The 21,961-nt window shown below is 47.2% G+C and overlaps 1 protein-coding gene across 1 annotated transcript in view; it reads left to right on the top strand.

The window, feature by feature from the left end:
* LOC122936108 (amine sulfotransferase-like) overlaps positions 1 to 21,961 on the top strand; it is a 74,273-nt gene that overhangs the window by 691 nt on the left and 51,621 nt on the right. The window lies entirely within an intron of this gene.

Here is a 21,961-nt window from a genome sequence, read left to right as displayed (position 1 = left end):
TATTATACAGCATGGAATGGTGTTACTTATCACTATTGTAATGGATGGAGTACCCCAGGTTGCATATCCCTTCTTTATGTTGTGGTACGCCTTTTGACATTTTATAGATATGTTGCTGACTGGGGGAGGGGAATAGACAGATGTAGCAGAGCTGAACTGAACGGAACCCTTGCTTGTGGGGGAGGAGAAGACAGATGTAGCAGAACTGTATATTCATGTATATAGATACAAGACCCACGGTTTATACACCCGGGTAGTCTATATCGACTAGATCAGCGTTTGGTTGTCCTCCAGCAATGCGACCAAACCGATTGATATGCTGCAGCTACTACATCAGTCTTTTCCCCTCCCCCACCAGCAATGTGGCTGTCTGGCTACATACCTTGCCCCGCTGTATATAGTAGATAGAAACAGAAATATACTCCACTAACTAAAGTAAGGTGCTACATCAACATACACAGCTTGCTGTGGGAAAATGCTGCAGTCATGTGTAGGCTGATGCAGCAGCTTGCTAAACTGGTATAAGTGGGTAGTTTTCAATATATGACATACATCAGGGCAGCAGAGCTCTATGTACAAAGCTATGTTGCTGGCTGGGGGAGGGGAATAGACAGATGTAGCAGAGCTGAACTGAACAGAACCCTTTCCTTGTGGGGGAGGAGAAGACAGATGTAGCAGAACTGTATATTCTTGTATACAGATACAAGACCCACTGTTCATACACCAACTATATTAGAAAAATATCGGCATCAATGCTGGTCAGTGGGGGGGTGGTCAAATTGTTAGTCAGACGGATCCGTCCAGACTTTGCATTAAAAGTCAATGGGGGACGAATCCGTTTGAAATTGCACCATATTGTGTCAACGTCAAATGGATCCGTCCCCATTGACTTCCATTGTAAGTCTGGACGGATCTGTTTGGCTCCGCACGGCCAGGCAGACACGAAAACGCTGCAAGCAGCGTTCGGGTGTCCGCCTGCTGAGCGGAACGGATGCCAAGCGGAGCTATACTGATGCATTCTGAGCGGATCCAAATCCACACAGAATGCATTGGGGCTGTATGGATCCGTTCAGGGCTGCTTGTGAGAGCCTTCAAATGGAACTCACAAGCGGAACCCCGAACGCAAGTGTGAAAGTAGCCTAAGACAACTTCTGTGTGTAAAACTGTACTAGACTGCAGGAAAGTGACTTTTTCCTGTGTAAATAAACTTACCATTGCCAGGGCCATCTTTACCAAGAGGCAAAAGGGACAGCTGCCCCGGGCCCAGTTGCTCCTGGGGGCCCAAGGCAGCTGCCTCTTGAGCCCTGCTAGCCACTGCCCCGGGTGTCAGGCTGTCAGCTACACAGGGGGTGCTGCCATGCCATGCCTGCCGACACTGAGTCCAGGCATCGTACTATTAGAGCTGTGAATGTGATCTAGGACCTTAGATGACATCATCACCATGTGACCAGTAACCTAGCAATATTACTGGTCACATGGCTATGGGGTCATCACAGGTCCTAACAGGAGTGTTGCAGGAGAAGTTTGGAGCTTTTTTGTGAAGATTACATCAGAAAAAGGTGACAGGGGCTGTTATGCTAATATACTGTAAACTACTGTATAGTGGGGGCCTGTATACTGTGGGGGTCTGTATACTGTGGGGGGCCTGTATACTGTGTAGGACTGTATACTGCGTGGGTCTGTATACTGTGGGGGGCCTGTATACTGTGGGGGGCTGTATACTGTGTGGGGCCTGTATACTGTGTGGGGATGTATACTGTGTGGGGCTGTATACTGTGGTGGGCCTGTATACTGTGGAGGGCTGTATACTGTGTGGGGCTGTATACTGTGGGGGCCTGTATACTGTGTGGGGGGCTGTATACTGTGTGGGGGCCTGTATACTGTGTGGGGGTCTGTATACTGTGTGGGGGCCTGTATAGTGTGGGGGGCATGTATACTGTGGGGGGGCTGTATAGTGTGGGGGCCTGTATAGTGTGGGGGGCCTGTATAGTGTGGGGGGCTGTATAGTGTGGGGGGCTGTATATTGTGGAGTGCTATACGATCATGTCTGCCTTACTTTTGATATTTCTGTAGTGATTAGTGTGGTTATAGCACCATCTAGCGGTATTATATTGTATTGCACTTTGTTTTTCTTGTTACAAAGACTGCTGCATTGTGGGTGGTGCAAAACATCCTGGGAAAGATAAGTCTCCATGACACAGTACAGAGCTGTCCTCCTGCATATCTCCTTCTTAAGCTTCACCATCCTTGTAAAACCATATCTGTTGAGAGAGCTACCTTCTTTTCAGAGATATTGTGTGTTTCAGAGCTGTTCAGCTAGTTGTAATTGTTATTCAGGGAGTTATAACTGTTAGATATTAGACATGTTATCTTATGCACAGGCAGCTATTTTACCATGTGCTTTCACTGATGAATGCAAATGTTATAGTACATGCTATCTACACTTTATACTTATAGATAAAAGAGTAGAAGTGGGGCACTCACTAAAAGTATAGGGATCTTGAATTTATTAAGGTAATAACAATAACGTAATAAAATATCATGTATCAATATTACATTGAAGTATCAAAGTAATAATAAAAGTGGAGCAAATAAAATGTGGTACTATCGACAATAAGCAATAAAATATATGCAATAAAATATAGCTATAATAAAATGCAGTGAAAAAAGGGTTGAATACAGTACTATAAGATATATGAATTAATATGGATCCCGATAAATATGGTTAAAAGTTGTGAGTTCATATGTCAGCCATAGGGACATTCACTGATTAAATCCTGAGGAATAGTTCCATGTAAGGTGATCCGTTCCAACAACCAGTCTTTAAATGGTTCTCTCAAGCAAGTAAGGTCAGAGTCCCAAGCGTATGCAGCTAAAGAAGTTTTACTGTATGTCAGTTTGGCTGCTAATACGCACAGCGGCGTCCCGCTGTAATAATGCGATCGCTTATGAGTGGGGTATACAAGTGCTTACCCGAGGCTTCTGGATAACGATTCCTCGACACGGTGCGTTGGTGTACGGCTCCGGTCTCAAGGATAGATGTCCTGTTTCAAAATTGGCGCCAGTTGAAATGTTTGTTGCACGCGGTATGAGTTACCTGCGTAGTACAACACCGATGATTCCGGTAATGGCTCTGGCGCACAGGTGATGACTTCCAGGCTTCTCGGACTTGTAGACCCACTTAGTAGACCCACTTTTATTATTACTTTGATACTTCAATGTAATATTGATACATGATATTTTATTACGTTATTGTTATTACCTTAATAAATTCAAGATCCCTATACTTTTAGTGAGTGCCCCACTTCTACTCTTTTATCTATTTATCTCTATCAGACTGGGTGCTGTCTGTTAATGGGTGTACCTCTTCTTGGATCCCCTTCTCATCTTGGTGCGACATTTCCCTTGAATCAACTTTATACTTATACATGCTATTTGTATTCTTGTAGTTTTACCAAGCAATCCTGGTTTGCCAATCAACAGTCCTGTTTTATCAATCAAATGTACAATCTCTCACTTACACGCACCACGCAGAGAGTACAACCAATAAACAAGTTAAACTACAAAGAACAGTCCTCTTATTTGGAAGACAGGAATGGTTTATGCTGAATATCAGACTATACACTGTGTGAACGTGTATGAAGACAGAACAACCACATATGGGGTGTTTCTGTAAATGACAGAATCAGAGTAATAAATGTTAAAGTTTGTTTTGTTAACCCTTGCTGTGTTACAGGACTAATGGATTCAAATGGAAAATTGCCCCCCAAAAAATGACATTTTGAAATGTCTCCTCCATTTTCCTTTAGTTCTTGTGGAACACCTAAGGGGTTAACAACGTTTGTGAAATCATTTTTGAATAATTTGAGCTGCTTAGTTTCTAAAATGGGGTCATTTATGGATAGTTTCTATTATGTAAGACCCTCAACATCACTTCCAAACTTAGGCTGCTTTCACACTGGCGTTCGGGTGTCCGCTCGTGAGCTCCGTTTGAAGGGGCTCACGAGCGGACCCGAACGCTTCCGTCCAGCCCTGATGCAGTCTGAATGGATGCGGATCCGCTCAGACTGCATCAGTCTGGCGGCGTTCAGCCTCCGCTCCGCTCGCCTCCGCACGGACAGGCGGACAGCTGAACGCTGCTTGCAGCGTTCGGGTGTCCGCCTGGCCGTGTGGAGGCGTGCGGATCCATCCAGACTTACATCCAGACTTAGCAGGGCATTGTGGGAGTTGTAGTTTTACAACAGCTGGAGGGCCGCAGTTTGAGAATGCCTGTTCTAAGGTAATGGAATCATTAGAACACAAGAAGGTTATTATTAAAGTGAAGTTTTAATATAAAAAAGGACAGTGCGTACAAACAATGGGGTTAGAAAATATAACATAAAATATACAGACATATACATACAATGCAAGATAACAGTTTGTAAAATAAAAGGGATCAAAACAGAACTTAATACGTTATGCGATGGTTACGTCCAGTTGCCTGGTGAAGCAGAAATATCGGTCAGTCCATCAGCTTGCATGTGTTAAAAAGGGTCAGTATCATCCACCCCATCACCCCCCCTATCTGTGATGTCAGAGGAGGCCAGGGAGTATGGTTGTGACCTTTTATGACAGTTTTTACGACCACTTGCTGAAAACCAAGTCTACCTCAAAATCTTTGTATGGAAATATCTTTTTAGATATTCACTTTAGCAATTTCATATTATCTCCTTCCACTCCATCTGAATGTCCCGCATACGTGCATACCAAAGATGGGGTGGTAATGGCAGGATGGATGGCGTTATCTAATTGCTCCCTGTTACTGAGCTGAGATTGGTTTTAACACCATGGAAGCATATACCTGGCCTGAGTTCTCAGGAGGAGGCACGTGGCTCAAATATGGATTTGTCCACTTATTTCTTCCATGTATATTGCAAGATAGGGGTTTTATGTGTGACCTCGGCTGGAAAGGACACTAGCCTATTCCTGACCCCTCTAACAGTTCTGGTCTGTATCACGCTGGTATCTGACATCTTCACACTTTATGATAGGGCTCTGGTTTTCTGTACTGTAGTAGAAGGTAAAGGAGGTGGCACTCACCCATGCAGTTCAATAAAAATGATCCTTTATTTCATATGGGATGCAAATACGGTATCAGCAGAGGTAGCGGGGGCGGATAGCAAATTGTCCACACATAGCAGCGACGTCCGTTTCACACAAAAACGTGCTTCCTCAGGTCACTGACGTCAGCGCGTAACAAAGTGCTGTCTTTTAAAGCGTCCGGGGCAGAGTTGTCATAACTCCATGCCGCCTCCTTTACTTTCTACTACAGTAGTTATGTATTCTTTTAAATGGCTTGTGCGTTCATTTTGGTTTGAGGTTTTGTTGGCATGGTTTTTGACTGAGTTTTTAGCGGTGCCGCCTTCGCTATATCTCTTTCTTTGCACCTCCGTCTGGTTTTCTATGTTTTTCCATCTTAGGCCTCTTTCACACTTGCGTTGTCCGGATCCGGCGTGTACTCCACTTGCCGGAATTACACGCCGGATCCGGAAAAACGCAAGTGTACTGAAAGCATTTGAAGACGGATCCGTCTTCAAAATGCTTTCAGTGTTACTATGGCACCCAGGACGCTATTAAAGTCCTGGTTGCCATAGTAGTAGTGGGGAGCGGGGGAGCAGCATACTTACCATCCGTGCGGCTCCCGGGGCGCTCCAGAATGACGTCAGAGCGCCCCATGCGCATGGATGACGTGTCCATGCGATCACGTGATCCATGTGCTTGGGGCGCCCTGACGTCACTCTGGAGCGCCCCGGGAGCCGCACGGACGGTAAGTATGCTGCTCCCCGCTCCCCACTGCACTTTACCATGGCTGCCAGGACTTTAGCGTCCCGGCAGCCATGGTAACCATTCAGAAAAAGCTAAACGTCGCATCCGGCAATGCGCCGAAACGACGTTTAGCTTAAGGCCGGATCCGGATCAATGCCTTTCAATGGGCATTCATTCCGGATCCGGCCTTGCGGCAAGTGTTCCGGATTTTTGGCCGGAGCAAAAAGCGCAGCATGCTGCGCTATTTGCTGCGGCCAAAAAACGTTCCGTTCCGGAACTGAAGACATCCTGATGCATCCTGAAGGACGGACTGTCCATTCAGAATGCATTAGGAAAATCCTGATCAGTATTCTTCCGGCATAGAGCCCCGACGACGGAACTCTATGCCGGAAGACAATAACGCAGGTGTGAAAGAGCCCTTACTGATTTTTATTAATGCTGGTATCTGACATCTTCACACTTTAAGATAGGGCTCTGGTTTCTTACTGATTTTTATTAATGCTGGTATCTGACATCTTCACACTTTAAGATAGGGCTCTGGTTTCTTACAGATTTTTTTTTGCTGCAATCTCCGGCCTAGACTGACCTGGCAAAGTTGATGACCCCCTACAGGAATGTAAACGGAGGGACTGCCTACTCCTAACAATAATTTTAATATCTGTATCCCTCTATCACCACAGATTCCCTTTAAGAAATAACACATCTGTATATACTGTATGTGTGCAAGATGTGACTAAATGTATGAGTAATTTTTACGTTCTGTATGTGTGCATATATACAGTCAGGTCCATAAATATTGGGACATCGACACAATTCTAACATTTTTGGCTCTATACAACACCACAATGGATTTGAAATGAAACAAACAAGATGTGCTTTAACTGCAGACTGTAAGCTTTGATTTTAAGGTATTTACATCCAAATCAGGTGAACTGTGTAGGAATTACAACTGTTTGCATATGTGCCTCTCACTTGTTAAGGAACCAAAAGTAATGGGACAGAATAATAATCATAAATCAAACTTTCACTTTTTAACACATGACGTACCGGTATGGCATGATGTCCTGGTACTTAAGGACACATGATGTACCGGTACGTCATGTCTAGTTCCGCTCACCGCCGCCCAGCGGGCGGTGATCGGAACTGGGTACCTGCTTAAATCATTGAGCAGGCAACCTGGGACAATGCGCCGGGGGGGTCCTGTGACCCCCCCGTGTCGGCGATCGCAGCAAACCGCAGGTCAATTCAGACCTGCGGTTTGCTGTGTTTCTGGGTTATTCGGGTCTCTGGGGACCCGATAACCCGGAACAGGATGGTGATCGGTGGTGTGATAATACACCATCAATCACCAGATCGGCTCTGATTGGTCGGCTGGGGCAGATGGGCAGTTCAAATGACTGCAGCGCACCTCTCTTCCTCCTTTTGTGTCCGGGAGCCGAGGAGAGAGGAGCGCTGCTCGTCGATCTCCAGAGCTGCAGGGATCATCAGTCAGCACCCCCACTTGTGCCCCAGAACCACCAAGGTATTTAGGGAAAGGTTAGGTTAGGCAGGGATATTCAGGGAAAGTTAGTGAAAAAAAAATAAAAAATTATTGCATCACCGCAAATCGGGTGTCTGGGGCCCACCTTATCCCGTAGTTTCCAAAATAGTTTCTACTCTAGGGGTGAGTCAGGGGGGCTTCAAAGGGGACATGGTGTAAATAAACCAGTCCAGCAAAATCTGCCTTCCAAAAACCACATGGCGCACTTTTCCCTCTATGCCCTACCGTGTGCCCGTGTAGTAGTTAACGTCCACATATGTGGTGTTTCTGCAAACTACAGAACCGGGGCAATAAATATAGCATTTTGTTTGGCTGTTAATCCTTGCTTTGTAACTAGAAAAAATTTATTAAAATGGAAAATTTGACAAAAAAATCAAATTATGAAATTTTATCTCCATTTTCCATTAACTCTTGTGGAACACCTAAAGGGTTAATGGCGTTTGTAAAATCAGTTTTGAATAGCTTTAGGGGTGTAGTTTCTAGAATGGGGTCATTTTTGGGTGGTTTCTATTATGTAAGCCTCACAAAGTGACTTCAGACCTGAACTGGTCCCTAAAAATTTGGTTTTTGAAAATTTCAAGATTTGCTTCTAAACTTCTAAGCCTTGTAACATCCCCAAAAACTAAAATATTTCTTTAGGTATTACTATGTATTATAGAAGTAGAGAAATTGAAACTTGGAAAATTGCTAATTTTTCAAGAATTTTAGTAAATTTTGTATTTTTTTATAAATAAAAATGATTTTTTTTTTTACTTTATTTTACCAGTGTCATGAAGTACAGAATGGCCTGGATAAGTTCAAGCGTTTTAACGTTATCACCACATAAAGTGACACTGGTCAGATTTGCAAAAAATGGCCTGGCCCTTAAAGTGAAAATGAGCCCGGTCCCTAAGGGGTTAATACTTGGTTACAAATCCTTTGCATTCAATTACAGCCTGAAGTCTGGAAAGCATAGACATCACTAGACACTGGGTTTCATCACTGGTGATGCTCTGCCAGGCCTCTACTGCAACTGTCTTTAGTTCCTGCTTATTCTTGGGGCATTTTCCCTTCAGTTTTGTCTTCAGCAAGTGAAATGCATGCTCAATCGGATTCAGGTCAGGTGATTAACTTGGCCATTGCATAACATTCCACTTCTTTCCCTTAAAAAACTATTTGGTTGCTTTTGCAGTATGCTTTGGGTCATTGTCCATCTGCACTGTGAAGCGCCGTCCAATGAGTTCTGAAGCATTTGACTGAATATGAGCAGGTAATATTGCCCGAAACACTTCAGAATTCATCCGGCTGCTTTTGTCACCAGTCACATCATCAATAAATACAAGAGAACCAGTTCCATTGGCAGCCATACATGCCCACGCCATGACACTACCACCACCATGCTTCACTGATGAGGTGGTATGCTTAGGATCATGAGCAGTTCCTTTCCTTCTCCATACTTCCTATCACTCTGGTACAAGTTGATCTTGGTCTCATCTGTCCATAGGATGTTGTTCCAGAACTGTGAACGCTTTTTTAGATGTCATTTGGCAAACTCTAATCTGGCCTTACTGTTTGTGAGGCTCACCAATGGTTTACATTTTGTGGTGAAACCTCTAGAGCAAGGTTTAGACTACCAGTCAGACTTGGGGCTAATTACACAGTCGCCATAATGAAAGGATTCAAAATGTATGGGTGCACTTTGAATCCTTTCATTATGGCAGCTGTGTAATGTGCCCCCCAGTCTGACTGGTAGTCTAAACCTTGCTCTCCCATGTAACTGATCTCCTGTATACTACAGGATTGCATCATTATCTGCCAAATCCCTCCTGTCAGCTTTCAGATTCCTCCCCACCAAGCTCCTCCCTTCTTGTTTCTCAGTGTGTCCCCTCATGTATAGAGTTGAGCGGACACCTGGATGTTCAAGTCCATGTGGCAGGTTCGGCCGAACTTGAAAAAAAAAATTGACCCCGAACCCTTTTGAAGTCAATGGGGACCCGAACTTTTGAGCACTGAAATGGCTGTAAAGATGTCATGGAAAGAGCTAGAGGGCTGCAAAAGGCAGCAAAATGTGCTTAAAAGCATGGCAAATGCTCTGCAAACAAATGTGGATAGGGAAATGAATAAAAAAAACATAAAATACCATAAGAAAATAAAAATTAGGAATGATGTAGAAGGAAGAGGTTGAGGAGGCGGTGAATGGATGGATGTGGCCGTGTAGGCTCACGTGGCGGTCTAGGTGAAGGCGGCGGCGAAGGAGGAATAGGTAGCCAACACAGATGTGTGTTATTTTGCATTTTTGCATAGGGGTATCCCCCAAAATATTGGGACATATAAAAAATAATAAAAATAAGTGCACTTGAGTACAAGGATGGATGGTTGAGGCTGTTAGAACTGTCTATTCTGCACAAGGTACAGACAAGTCCTGAGGGATCCAAGCCTGGTTCATTTTAATGAATGTGAGCTTGTCCACGTTGGCTGTGGACAGGCGGCTGCGTCTGTCTGTAATGACGCCTCCTGCCGTGCTAAATACACGTTCAGAGAGTACACTGGCTGCAGGGAAGGCTAGCACCTCCAAGGCATACAGGGAAATCTCTGGCCATGTGGACAATTTGGAGACCCAGAAGTTGAATGGGGCAGAACCATCAGTCAGTACGTGTAGGCGTGTGCACAGGTACTGTTCCACCATGTTGTTCAAATGCTGCCTCCTGCTAAAACGCTCAGCAGACAAAGCTTTTCCACATGTCGGCCATGCTAACCCTGCCTTCTGAGGTGCTGGCACTGACACAGCTGCGTTGGTGACCTCTTCCTCCTCCCCTGCCTTTGCCTTGTGCTTCCACTTGTCCCCCGGTGTCAGTCGCGAATACTCTCAGAAGCGTGTCTACCAGCGTGTACCTGTAGTCGCGCATCTTCCGATCACGCTCCAGTGAAGGAATTAAGGATGGCACATTGTCTTTGTAACGGGGATCCAGCAGGGTGGCCACCCAGTAGTCAGCACACGTTAAAATGTGGGCAACTCTGCTGTCGTTGCGCACTGCAGAATGTAGTTGCTCATGTGTGCCAGGCAGCCCAGAGGTAAGGACAAGCTGTCCTCTGTGGGAGGCATATCGTCTGCGTCCTCCACATCCCCCCAGGCACGCACCAGTGATGGGCCCGAGCTGCGTTGGATGCCACCCTGCTGTGAACATGCTTCATCCCCATCCTCCTCCTCCTCCTTCTCGTCCTCCAGTAGTGGGCCCTGGCTGGCCAAATTTGTACCTGGCCTCTGCTGCTGCAAAAATCCTCTTTCTGAGCCACTTCTAAAAGACTGACCTGAAAGTGTTAGAGATGACCCCTCTTCCTCCTCCTCGTCCTGGGCCACATCCTCTTCCATCATCGCCCTAAGTGTTTTCTCAAGGAAACACAGCAGTGGTATTGTAATGCTGATAATGGCGTCATCACCACTGGCCATGTTGGTGGAGTACTTGAAACAGCGCAACAGGGAACACAGGTCTCGCATGGAGGCCCAGTCATTGGTGGTGAAGTGGTGCTGTTCCGCAGAGTGACTCACCCGTGCGTGCTGTAGCTGAAACTCCACTATCACCTGCTGCTGCTCGCACAGTCTCTCCAGCATGTGCAAGGTGGAGTTCCACCTGGTGGGCACGTCGCATATGAGGCGGTGAGCGGGAAGGCCGAAATTAGGCTGTAGAGCAGACAGCCGAGCGGCGGCAGGATGAGAACGCCGGAAGCCCGCACAGACAGCCCGCACTTTACGCAGCAGCTCTGACATGTCGGGGTAGTTGTGAATTAATTTCTGCACCGCCAAATTCAGCACATGCGCCAGGCAAGGGATGTGCGTCAAACCGGCTAGTCCCAGAGCTGCAACGAGATTTTGCCCATTATTGCACACCACCAGGCCGGGCTTGAGGCTCACTGGCAGCAACCACTCGTCGGTCTGTTGTTCTATACCCCGCCAAAACCCCTGCGTGGTGTGGGGCCTGTCCCCCAAACACATCAGTTTCAGAACGGCCTGCTGACGTTTACCCCTGGCTGTGCTAAAGTTGGTGGTGAAGGTCTGTCGTGACCGGATGAGGAGGTGGTAGAAGAGGAGGAGGAAGCCGAGTAGGAAGAGGAGGCAACAGGAGGCATAGAATGATGCCCTGCGATCCTTGGCGGCGGAAGGACGTGCGCCAAACAGCTCTCCGTCTGGGGCCCAGCCGCCACTACATTTACCCAGTGTGCAGTTAGGGAGATATAGATTTTATCCAATACTTGGTTGTGCAGGGAGGGCACGGCTCTCCTAGAGAAGTAGTGGCGGCTGGGAACGACGTACTGTGGGACAACAAGCGACATGAGCTGTTTGAAGCTGTCCGTCTCCACCAGCCTGAATGACAGCATTTCAAAGGCCAGTAGTTTAGAAATGCTGGCATTCAGGGCCAGGGATCGAGGATGGCTAGGTGGGAATTTACGCTTTGTATCAAAGGTTTGTGAGATGGAGAGCTGAACGCTTCCGTGTGACATGGTGGAGATGCTTGGTGACGGAGGTGGAGTTGGTGGCACATCGTCTGTTTTCCGGGCGGCAGGTGCCAACGTTCCTCCAGAGGCGGAGGAAGAGGCCAAGGCAGCAGCAGAAGAGGGAGCAGGAGGGGCCCTTTCTTGGTTTTGAAGGTGCTTACGCCACTGCAGCCCATGTCTCGCATGTAGATGCCTGGTCATGCAAGTTGTGCTAAGGTTCAGAACGTTAATGCCTCACTTCAGGCTCTGATGGCACAGCGTGCAAACCACTCGGGTCTTGTCGTCAGCACATTGTGTGAAGAAGTGCTCCCGCTTTTGCTACACTGTTGGCTCGGTCTCACCACTGCTTCTTCCTCCGAACTCTGAAAGTCAGTGGCACGATGTTCATTCCATGTGGGGTCTAGGACCTAATTGTCCCCTGCATCGTCTTCCACCCAGTCTTCCTCCCTGACCTCCTTTTCAGTCTGCACACTGCAGAAAGACGCAGCAGTTGGCACCTGTGTTTCATCATCATCAGAGACGTGCTGAGGTGGTATTCTCATGTCCTCATCAGTAGAGTTGAGCGAACACCTGGATGTTCGGGTTCGAGAAGTTCGGCCGAACATCCCGGAAATGTTCGGGTTCGGGATCCGAACCCGATCCGAACTTCGTCCCGAACCCCATTGAAGTCAATGGGGACCCGAACTGCAAAAGGCAGCAACATGTAGGTAAATCCCCTGCAAACAAATGTGGATAGGGAAATGAATTAAAATAAAAATTAAATAAATAAAAATTAACCAAAATCAATTGGAGAGAGGTCCCATAGCAGAGAATCTGGCTTCATGTCACCCACCACTGTAAGAGTCCATTTTCATAAATTTAGGCCCAGCACCCAGGCAGAGGAGAGAGGTCCCGTAACAGAGAATCTGGCTTCATGTCAGCAGAGAATTAGTCTGCATGTCATAGCAGAGAATGAGGCTTCACGTCAGCCACCACTGCAACAGTCCATTGGCATATATTTAGGCCCAGCACACACACAGGCAGAGGAGAGAGGTCCCGTAACAGAGAATCTGGCTTCATGTCAGCAGAGAATCAGTCTGCATGTCATAGCAGAGAATGAGGCTTCACGTCAGCCACCACTGCAACAGTCCATTGGCATATATTTAGGCCCAGCACCCAGGCAGAGGAGGGAGGTCTCGTAACAGAGAATCTGGCTTCATGTCAGCAGAGAATCAGTCTGCATGTCATAGCAGAGAATGAGGCTTCACGTCAGCCACCACTGCAACAGTCCATTGGCATATATTTAGGCCCAGCACACAGGCAGAGGAGAGAGGTCCCGTAACAGACAATCTAGCTTCATGTCAGCAGAGAATTAGTCTGCATGTCATAGCAGAGAATGAGGCTTCACGTCAGCCACCACTGCAACAGTCCATTGGCATATATTTAGGCCCAGCACACAGGCAGAGGAGAGAGGTCCCGTAACAGACAATCTGGCTTCATGTCAGCAGAGAATCATTCTGCATGTCATAGCAGAGAATCAGGCTTCACGTCACCCAACATTGGAACAGTCCATTGGCATATATTTAGGCCCCGGCACCCAGACACAGGAGAGGTTCATTCAACTTTGGGTAGCCTCGCAATATAATGGTAAAATGAAAATAAAAATAGGATTGAATGAGGAAGTGCCCTGGAGTCCAATAATATATGGTTAAGGGGAGGTAGTTAATGTCTAATCTGGACAAGGGACGGACAGATCCTGTGGGATCCATGCCTGGTTAATTTTTATGAACGTCAGCTTGTCCACATTGGCTGTAGACAGGCGGCTGCGTTTGTCTGTAATGACGCCCCCTGCCGTGCTGAATACACGTTCAGACAAAACGCTGGCCGCCGGGCAGGCCAGCACCTCCAAGGCATAAAAGGCTAGCTCTGGCCACGTGGACAATTTAGAGACCCAGAAGTTGAATGGGGCCGAACCATCAGTCAGTACGTGGAGGGGTGTGCACACGTACTGTTCCACCATGTTAGTGAAATGTTGCCTCCTGCTAACACGTTGCGTATCAGGTGGTGGTGCAGTTAGCTGTGGCGTGTTGACAAAAGTTTTCCACATCTCTGCCATGCTAACCCTGCCCTCAAAGGAGCTGGCATTGACACAGCTGCCTTGGCGACCTCTTGCTCCTCCTCTGCCTTGGCCTTGGGCTTCCACTTGTTCCCCTGTGACATTTGGGAATGCTCTCAGTAGCGCGTCTACCAACGTGCGCTTGTACTCGCGCATCTTCCTATCACGCTCCAGTGCAGGAAGTAAGGTGGGCACATTGTCTTTGTAGCGTGGATCCAGCAGGGTGGCAACCCAGTAGTCCGCACAGGTTAAAATGTGGGCAACTCTGCTGTCGTTGCGCAGGCACTGCAGCATGTAGTCGCTCATGTGTGCCAGGCTGCCCAGGGGTAAGGACAAGCTGTCCTCTGTGGGAGGCGTATCGTCATCGTCCTGCCTTTCCCCCCAGCCACGCACCAGTGATGGACCCGAGCTGCGTTGGGTGCCACCCCGCTGTGACCATGCTTCATCCTCATCCTCCTCCACCTCCTCCTCATCCTCGTCCTCCTCGTCCTCCAGTAGTGGGCCCTGTCTGGCCACATTTGTACCTGGCCTCTTCTGTTGCCAAAAACCTCCCTCTGAGTCACTTCGAAGAGACTGGCCTGAAAGTGCTAAAAATGACCCCTCTTCCTCCTCCTCCTCCTCCTCCTCCTCCTGGGCCACCTCCTCTTGCATCATCGCCCTAAGTGTTTTCTCAAGGAGACATAGAAGTGGTATTGTAACGCTGATAACGGCGTCATCGCCACTGGCCATGTTGGTGGAGTACTCGAAACAGCGCAACAGGGCACACAGGTCTCGCATGGAGGCCCAGTCATTGGTGGTGAAGTGGTGCTGTTCTGTAGTGCGACTGACCCGTGCGTGCTGCAGCTGAAACTCCACTATGGCCTGCTGCTGCTCGCACAGTCTGTCCAGCATGTGCAAGGTGGAGTTCCACCTAGTGGGCACGTCGCATATGAGGCGGTGAGCGGGAAGGCCGAAGTTACGCTGTAGCGCAGACAGGCGAGCAGCAGCAGGATGTGAACGCCGGAAGCGCGAACAGACGGCCCGCACTTTATGCAGCAGCTCTGACATGTCGGGGTAGTTGTGAATGAACTTCTGCACCACCAAATTCAGCACATGCGCCAAGCAAGGGATGTGCGTCAAATTGGCTAGTCCCAGAGCTGCAACGAGATTTCGCCCATTATCGCACACCACCAGGCCGGGCTTGAGGCTCACCGGCAGCAACCACTCGTCGGTCTGTTGTTCTATACCCCGCCACAACTCCTGTGCGGTGTGGGGCCTGTCCCCCAAACATATGAGTTTCAGAATGGCCTGCTGACGTTTACCCCGGGCTGTGCTGAAGTTGGTGGTGAAGGTGTGTGGCTGACTGGATGAGCAGGTGGAAGAAGAGGAGGAGGAAGCCGAGAAGGAGGAGGTGGCAACAGGAGGCAAAGAATGTTGCCCTGCGATCCTTGGCGGCGGAAGGACGTGCGCCAAACAGCTCTCCGCCTGGGGCCCAGCTGCCACTACATTTACCCAGTGTGCAGTTAGGGAGATATAGCGTCCCTGGCCGTGCTTACTGGTCCACGTATCTGTGGTTAGGTGGACCTTGCCACAGATGGCGTTGCGCAGTGCACACTTGATTTTATCGGATACTTGGTTGTGCAGGGAAGGCACGGCTCTCTTGGAGAAGTAGTGGCGGCTGGGAACAACATACTGTGGGACAGCAAGCGACATGAGCTGTTTGAAGCTGTCTGTGTCCACCAGCCTAAATGACAGCATTTCATAGGCCAGTAGTTTAGAAATGCTGGCATTCAGGGCCAGGGATCGAGGGTGGCTAGGTGGGAATTTACGCTTTCTCTCAAATGTTTGTGAGATGGAGAGCTGAACGCTGCCGTGTGACATGGTTGAGACGCTTGGTGACGGAGGTGGTGGTGGTGGTGTTGGTGGTACATCCCCTGTTTGCTGGGCGGCAGGTGCCAACGTTCCTCCAGAGGCGGAGGAAGAGGCCGAGGCGGCAGCAGCAGAAGAGGCCGAGGCGGCAGCAGCAGAAGAGGTAGCAGGGGGAGCCTGAGTGACTTCCTTGGTTTTAAGGTGTTTACTCCACTGCAGTTCATGCTTTGCATGCAGGTGCCTGGTCATGCAGGTTGTGCTCAGGTTCAGAACGTTAATGCCTCGCTTAAGGCTCTGATGGCACAGCGTGCAAACCACTCGGGTCTTGTCGTCAGCACATTGTTTGAAGAAGTGCCATGCCAGGGAACTCCTTGAAGCTGCCTTTGGGGTGCTCGGTCCCAGATGGCGGCGGGCAGTAGCAGGCGGAGTCTCTTGGCGGCGGGTGTTCTGCTTTTGCCCACTGCTCCCTCTTTTGCTACGCTGTTGGCTCGGTCTCACCACTGCCTCTTCCTCCGAACTGTGAAAGTCAGTGGCACGACCTTCATTCCATGTGGGGTCTAGGACCTCATCATCCCCTGCATCGTCTTCCACCCAGTCTTGATCCCTGACCTCCTGTTCAGTCTGCACACTGCAGAAAGACGCAGCAGTTGGCACCTGTGTTTCGTCATCATCAGAGACATGCTGAGGTGGTATTCCCATGTCCTCATCATCAGGAAACATAAGTGGTTGTGCGTCAGTGCATTCTATATCTTTCACCGCTGGGGAAGGGCTAGGTGGATGCCCTTGGGAAACCCTGCCAGCGGAGTCTTCAAACAGCATAAGAGACTGCTGCATAACTTGAGGCTGAGACAGTTTCCCTGGTATGCATGGGGGTGATGTGACAGACTGATGGGGTTGGTTTTCAGGCGCCATCTGTGCGCTTTCTGCAGAAGACTGGGTGGGAGATAATGTGAACGTGCTGGATCCACTGTCGGCCACCCAATTGACTAATGCCTGTACCTGCTCAGGCCTTACCATCCTTAGAACGGCATTGGGCCCCACCATATATCGCTGTAAATTCTGGCGGCTACTGGGACCTGAGGTAGTTGGTACACTAGGACGTGTGGATGTGGCAGAACGGCCACGTCCTCTCCCAGCACCAGAGGGTCCACTAACACCACCACGACCATGTCCACGTCCGCGTCCCTTACTAGATGTTTTTCTCATTGTTATGGTTCACCACAACAACAAAAATATTATTTGGCCCAATGTATTGTATTCAAATTCAGCGGGATATAAATTTGAGGCCTAGTATTTAGGCGCTGGGTGACCGGTATGGATTTAGTGACAGAATTAGACTTGGAAATGCACAGTAGCGTGTGTGTGAAGTTATTCTGAATGACCCTATGTGCACCTTGAATATTATATACCCTTTTAGGGATAGATTTCAAATAGCTCTGATATAGCAGAAACCACTAAATTATGAAATTGCTAAATTGGGAATTGTATTTCAACCCAGAACAAAAAATGTGCTTTGACGGACACTAAATAACTTTCCCAGCCACAACAGGACAGCGGTAACGAGAGATTTAGCGGGATATAAATTTGAGGCCTAGTATTTAGGCGCTGGGTGACCGGTATGGATTTAGTGACAGAATTAGACTTGGAAATGCACAGTAGCGTGTGTGTAAAGTTATTCTGAATGACCCTATGTGCACCTTGAATATTATATACCCTTTTAGGGATAGATTTCAAATAGCTCTGATATAGCAGGAACCACTAAATTATGAAATTGCTAAATTGGGAATTGTACTTCAACCCAGAACAAAAAATGTGCTTTGACGGACACTAAATAACTTTCCCAGCCACAACAGTACAGCGGTAACGAGAGATTTAGCGGGATATAAATTTGAGGCCTAGTATTTAGGCGCTGGGTGACCGGTATGGATTTAGCGACAGAATTAGACTTGGAAATGCACAGTAGCGTGTGTGTGAAGTTATTCTGAATGACCCTATGTGCACCTTGAATATTATATACCCTTTTAGGGATAGATTTCAAATAGCTCTGATATAGCAGGAACCACTAAATTATGAAATTGCTAAATTGGGAATTGTACTTCAACCCAGAACAAAAAATGTGCTTTGACGGACACTAAATAACTTTCCCAGCCACAACAGTACAGCGGTAACGAGAGATTTAGCGGGATATAAATTTGAGGCCTAGTATTTAGGCGCTGGGTGACCGGTATGGATTTAGCGACAGAATTAGACTTGGAAATGCACAGTAGCGTGTGTGTGAAGTTATTCTGAATGACCCTATGTGCACCTTGAATATTATATACCCTTTTAGGGATAGATTTCAAATAGCTCTGATATAGCAGGAACCACTAAATTATGAAATTGCTAAATTGGGAATTGTACTTCAACCCAGAACAAAAAATGTGCTTTGACGGACACTAAATAACTTTCCCAGCCACAACAGGACAGCGGTAACGAGAGATTTAGCGGGATATAAATTTGAGGCCTAGTATTTAGGCGCTGGGTGACCGGTATGGATTTAGTGACAGAATTAGACTTGGAAATGCACAGTAGCGTGTGTGTGAAGTTATTCTGAATGACCCTATGTGCACCTTGAATATTATATACCCTTTTAGGGATAGATTTCAAATAGCTCTGATATAGCAGGAACCACTAAATTATGAAATTGCTAAATTGGGAATTGTACTTCAACCCAGAACAAAAAATGTGCTTTGACGGACACTAAATAACTTTCCCAGCCACAACAGGACAGCGGTAACGAGAGATTTAGCGGGATATAAATTTGAGGCCTAGTATTTAGGCGCTGGGTGACCGGTATGGATTTAGTGACAGAATTAGACTGGGATATGGCCAAAAAATAACCACACTATTGCTGGTTAAATGCACTTGGTGACGGGCGCAGCTTGCCCCTGATGTAGTATATGGCCAAAAAATGAACAGACTATTGCTGGTTAAATGCACTTGGTGTGATAGCTTGACCAACCACACTACTGAGGGTTAAATGCACTTGGTGACGGGCGCAGCTTGCCCCTGATGTAGTATATGGCCAAAAAATGAACAGACTATTGCTGGTTAAATGCACTTGGTGACGGGCGCAGCTTGCCCCTGATTTAGTATATGGCCAAAAAATGAACAGACTATTGCTGGTTAAATGCACTTGGTGTGATAGCTTGACCAACCACACTACTGAGGGTTAAATGCACTTGGTGACGGGCGCAGCTTGCCCCTGATGTAGTATATGGCCAAAAAATGAACAGACTATTGCTGGTTAAATGCACTTGGTGACGGGCGCAGCTTGCCCCTGATTTAGTATATGGCCAAAAAATGAACAGACTATTGCTGGTTAAATGCACTTGGTGTGATAGCTTGACCAACCACACTACTGAGGGTTAAATGCACTTGGTGACGGGCGCAGCTTGCCCCTGATGTAGTATATGGCCAAAAAATGAACAGACTATTGCTGGTTAAATGCACTTGGTGTCACAGCTTGACGAACCACACTACTGAGGGTTAAATGCACTTGGTGACGGGCGCAGCTTGCCCCTGATGTAGTATATGGCCAAAAAATAAACAGACTATTGCTGGTTAAATGCACTTGGTGTGACAGCTTCACCCTGATGTAGGCTTTAGCCAAAAAACAACCACACCATTGAGGGTTAAATGCACTTGGTCGCAGCTTGGATGCACTTGGTCGCAGCACCGCACAAGACACAAAATGGCCGCCGATCACCCCAGAAAAAAGTGACTGACAAACGGTCTGGGCAGCCTAAAAACAGTGAGTGAGCATTTGAATTTCAGCAGCTCAATGATGCACAGCTGCAGATCGATCGATTAATCAAGTGAAGTCCTTTGGAGGAGTTAATCTGCCTAATCTCGCCCTACTGTCGCATCCGCAACCTCTCCCTACGCTAATCAGAGCAGAGTGACGGGCGGCGCTATGTGACTCCAGCTTAAATAGAGGCTGGGTCACATGGTGCTCTGGCCAATCACAGCCATGCCAATAGTAGGCATGGCTGTGACGGCCTCTTGGGGCAAGTAGTATGACGCTTGTTGATTGGCTGCTTTGCAGCCTTTCAAAAAGCGCCAAGAAAGCGTCACAAAAGCGCCAAGAAAGCGACGAACACCGAACCCGAACCCGGACTTTTACGAAAATGTCCGGGTTCGGGTCCGTGTCACGGACACCCCAAAATTCGGTACGAACCCGAACTATACAGTTCGAGTTCGCTCATCCCTACTCATCAGGAAACATAAGTGGTTGTGCGTCAGTGCATTCTTTTTTTATATTCGTTTTATTGCATACACAAAGCCAGTAGTAATGACAATCTTAGTACAAAATCCAGTAGTAATAATACAGCATTGTTATCCTGTATATACATACATATGACATGTGCATTATACTGGTAAATAAAAGAAACAAAATAATAAAATAACAGTTAATTAACAATAAACTTCTGTGCTGTATCGTTGCGTCAGTGCATTCTATGTCTTCTACCCCTAGGGAAGGGCTAGGTGGATGCCCTTGGGAAACCCTGCCAGCAGAGTCTTCAAACAGCATAAGAGACTGCTGCATGACTTGAGACACAGACAGGTTCCCCGATATGCATGGGGGTGATGTGACAGACTGATGGGCATGGGTTTCAGGCGCCACCTGTGCGCTTTCTGCAGAATACTGGGTGGGAGATAATGTGAACGTGCTGGATCCACTGTCAGCCACCCAATTGACTAGCGCCTGTACTTGCTCAGGCCTTACCATCCTTAGAACGGCATTAGGCCCGACCAAATATCGCTGTCGATTCTGGCGGCTACTGGGACCTGAGGTAGTAGGTTCAGTAGGACGTGTAGCTGTGGCAGAACGGCCACGTCCTCTCCCTGCACCAGAGGCTGCACCAACACCACCTCCACGACCATGACCACATCCCTTATTAGATGTTTTCCTCATAGTTAGCATTCACAAAGCAAAGTAAAAAAAGTGGCTAAGTCTGTTAAAAATAATTAACCGCCAATAAAAACCCTGATGTAGGGTATTGCACTCAATTATTATTTTTTTTACTCTATATGACAGCGGTATTTGTGGCCTAAATTTCACAGTAACTTATGCACGTCTAATCCCAGATGTGCACTATATGAAACAGATGTATTTTTTTCACCCCAGTAAGCAAAAAGCTGTATTTCTGGCCTAAATGTGACACTCACTTATGCACGCCTAATCCCAGATGTGCACTACAGTATATGAAACAGATGTATTTTTTTCACCCCAGTAAGCAAAAAGCTGTATTTCTGGCCTAAATGTGACACTCACTTATGCACGTCTAATCCCAGCTGTGCACTATATGAAACAGATTTATTTTTTCAACCCAGTAAGCAAAAAGCTGTATTTCTGGACTTGCAGACATGCAGATATCCTGTGCTGGTGCACTATCGTTGCATAAAATGGCTGCTGATTATGTATTGATATTGACTAACTGAAGGAAAAAAAGTTCATTTTCAGCAGTAGTTGGCTCAGGGCAGGCTTAAAAAAATTGTGCACTGCACCCACAAAACACATTTGCTGTAGATCGCTGAGTAAAAAAGCAGTTTTTCATAAGATTTCTCCCTGATCTCTCCCTCACAGCAGCTACAGCCTCTCCCTACACTAATTTGAGCAGAGTGACGGGCGGCGCTAAGTGACTCCAGCTTAAATAGAGGCTGGGTCACATGCTGCAGTTGGCCAATCACAGCCATGCCAATAGTAGGCATGGCTGTGATGGCCTTTTGGGGCAAGTAGTATGATGCTTGTTGATTGGCTGCTTTGCAGCCTTTCAAAAAGCGCCATAAAAATCCAACTTTTACGTAAATGTTCGGGTTCGGGTCTGGGTGTTGAAAACCCTAAAGTTCGGTACGAACCCGAACTTTACAGTTCGGGTTCGCTCAACTCTACTCATGTATAGAGATCTGTTGAGCACATAGTTTCCGTGCACAATATGTATAAATTTGCCTATACCTGGAAAATCTGGATAGAAAGCCCATACTGAGAATATGGTTAATCCCTTAGGAATAGGTAACTAGCCCGCACAAGTATTTAGTCTTCCTTATGTTTGGTTACCATCTCCCTGACTGTTTAGATAGTAAGTTTCCTTTACATTCTTTAGATTCCTTTCTGTGATTTACTTTTTTACTTCCTATACCCTTCGCACCCCGTCCCTCAT

The sequence above is a fragment of the Bufo gargarizans genome, chromosome 4 (genome assembly GCF_014858855.1).
Source record: "Bufo gargarizans isolate SCDJY-AF-19 chromosome 4, ASM1485885v1, whole genome shotgun sequence".
In the NCBI taxonomy this organism is placed as follows: Eukaryota; Metazoa; Chordata; class Amphibia; order Anura; family Bufonidae; genus Bufo; species Bufo gargarizans.
Note: the sequence above shows the minus strand (reverse complement) of the source record. Positions and strands in the feature narration are given on the sequence as shown.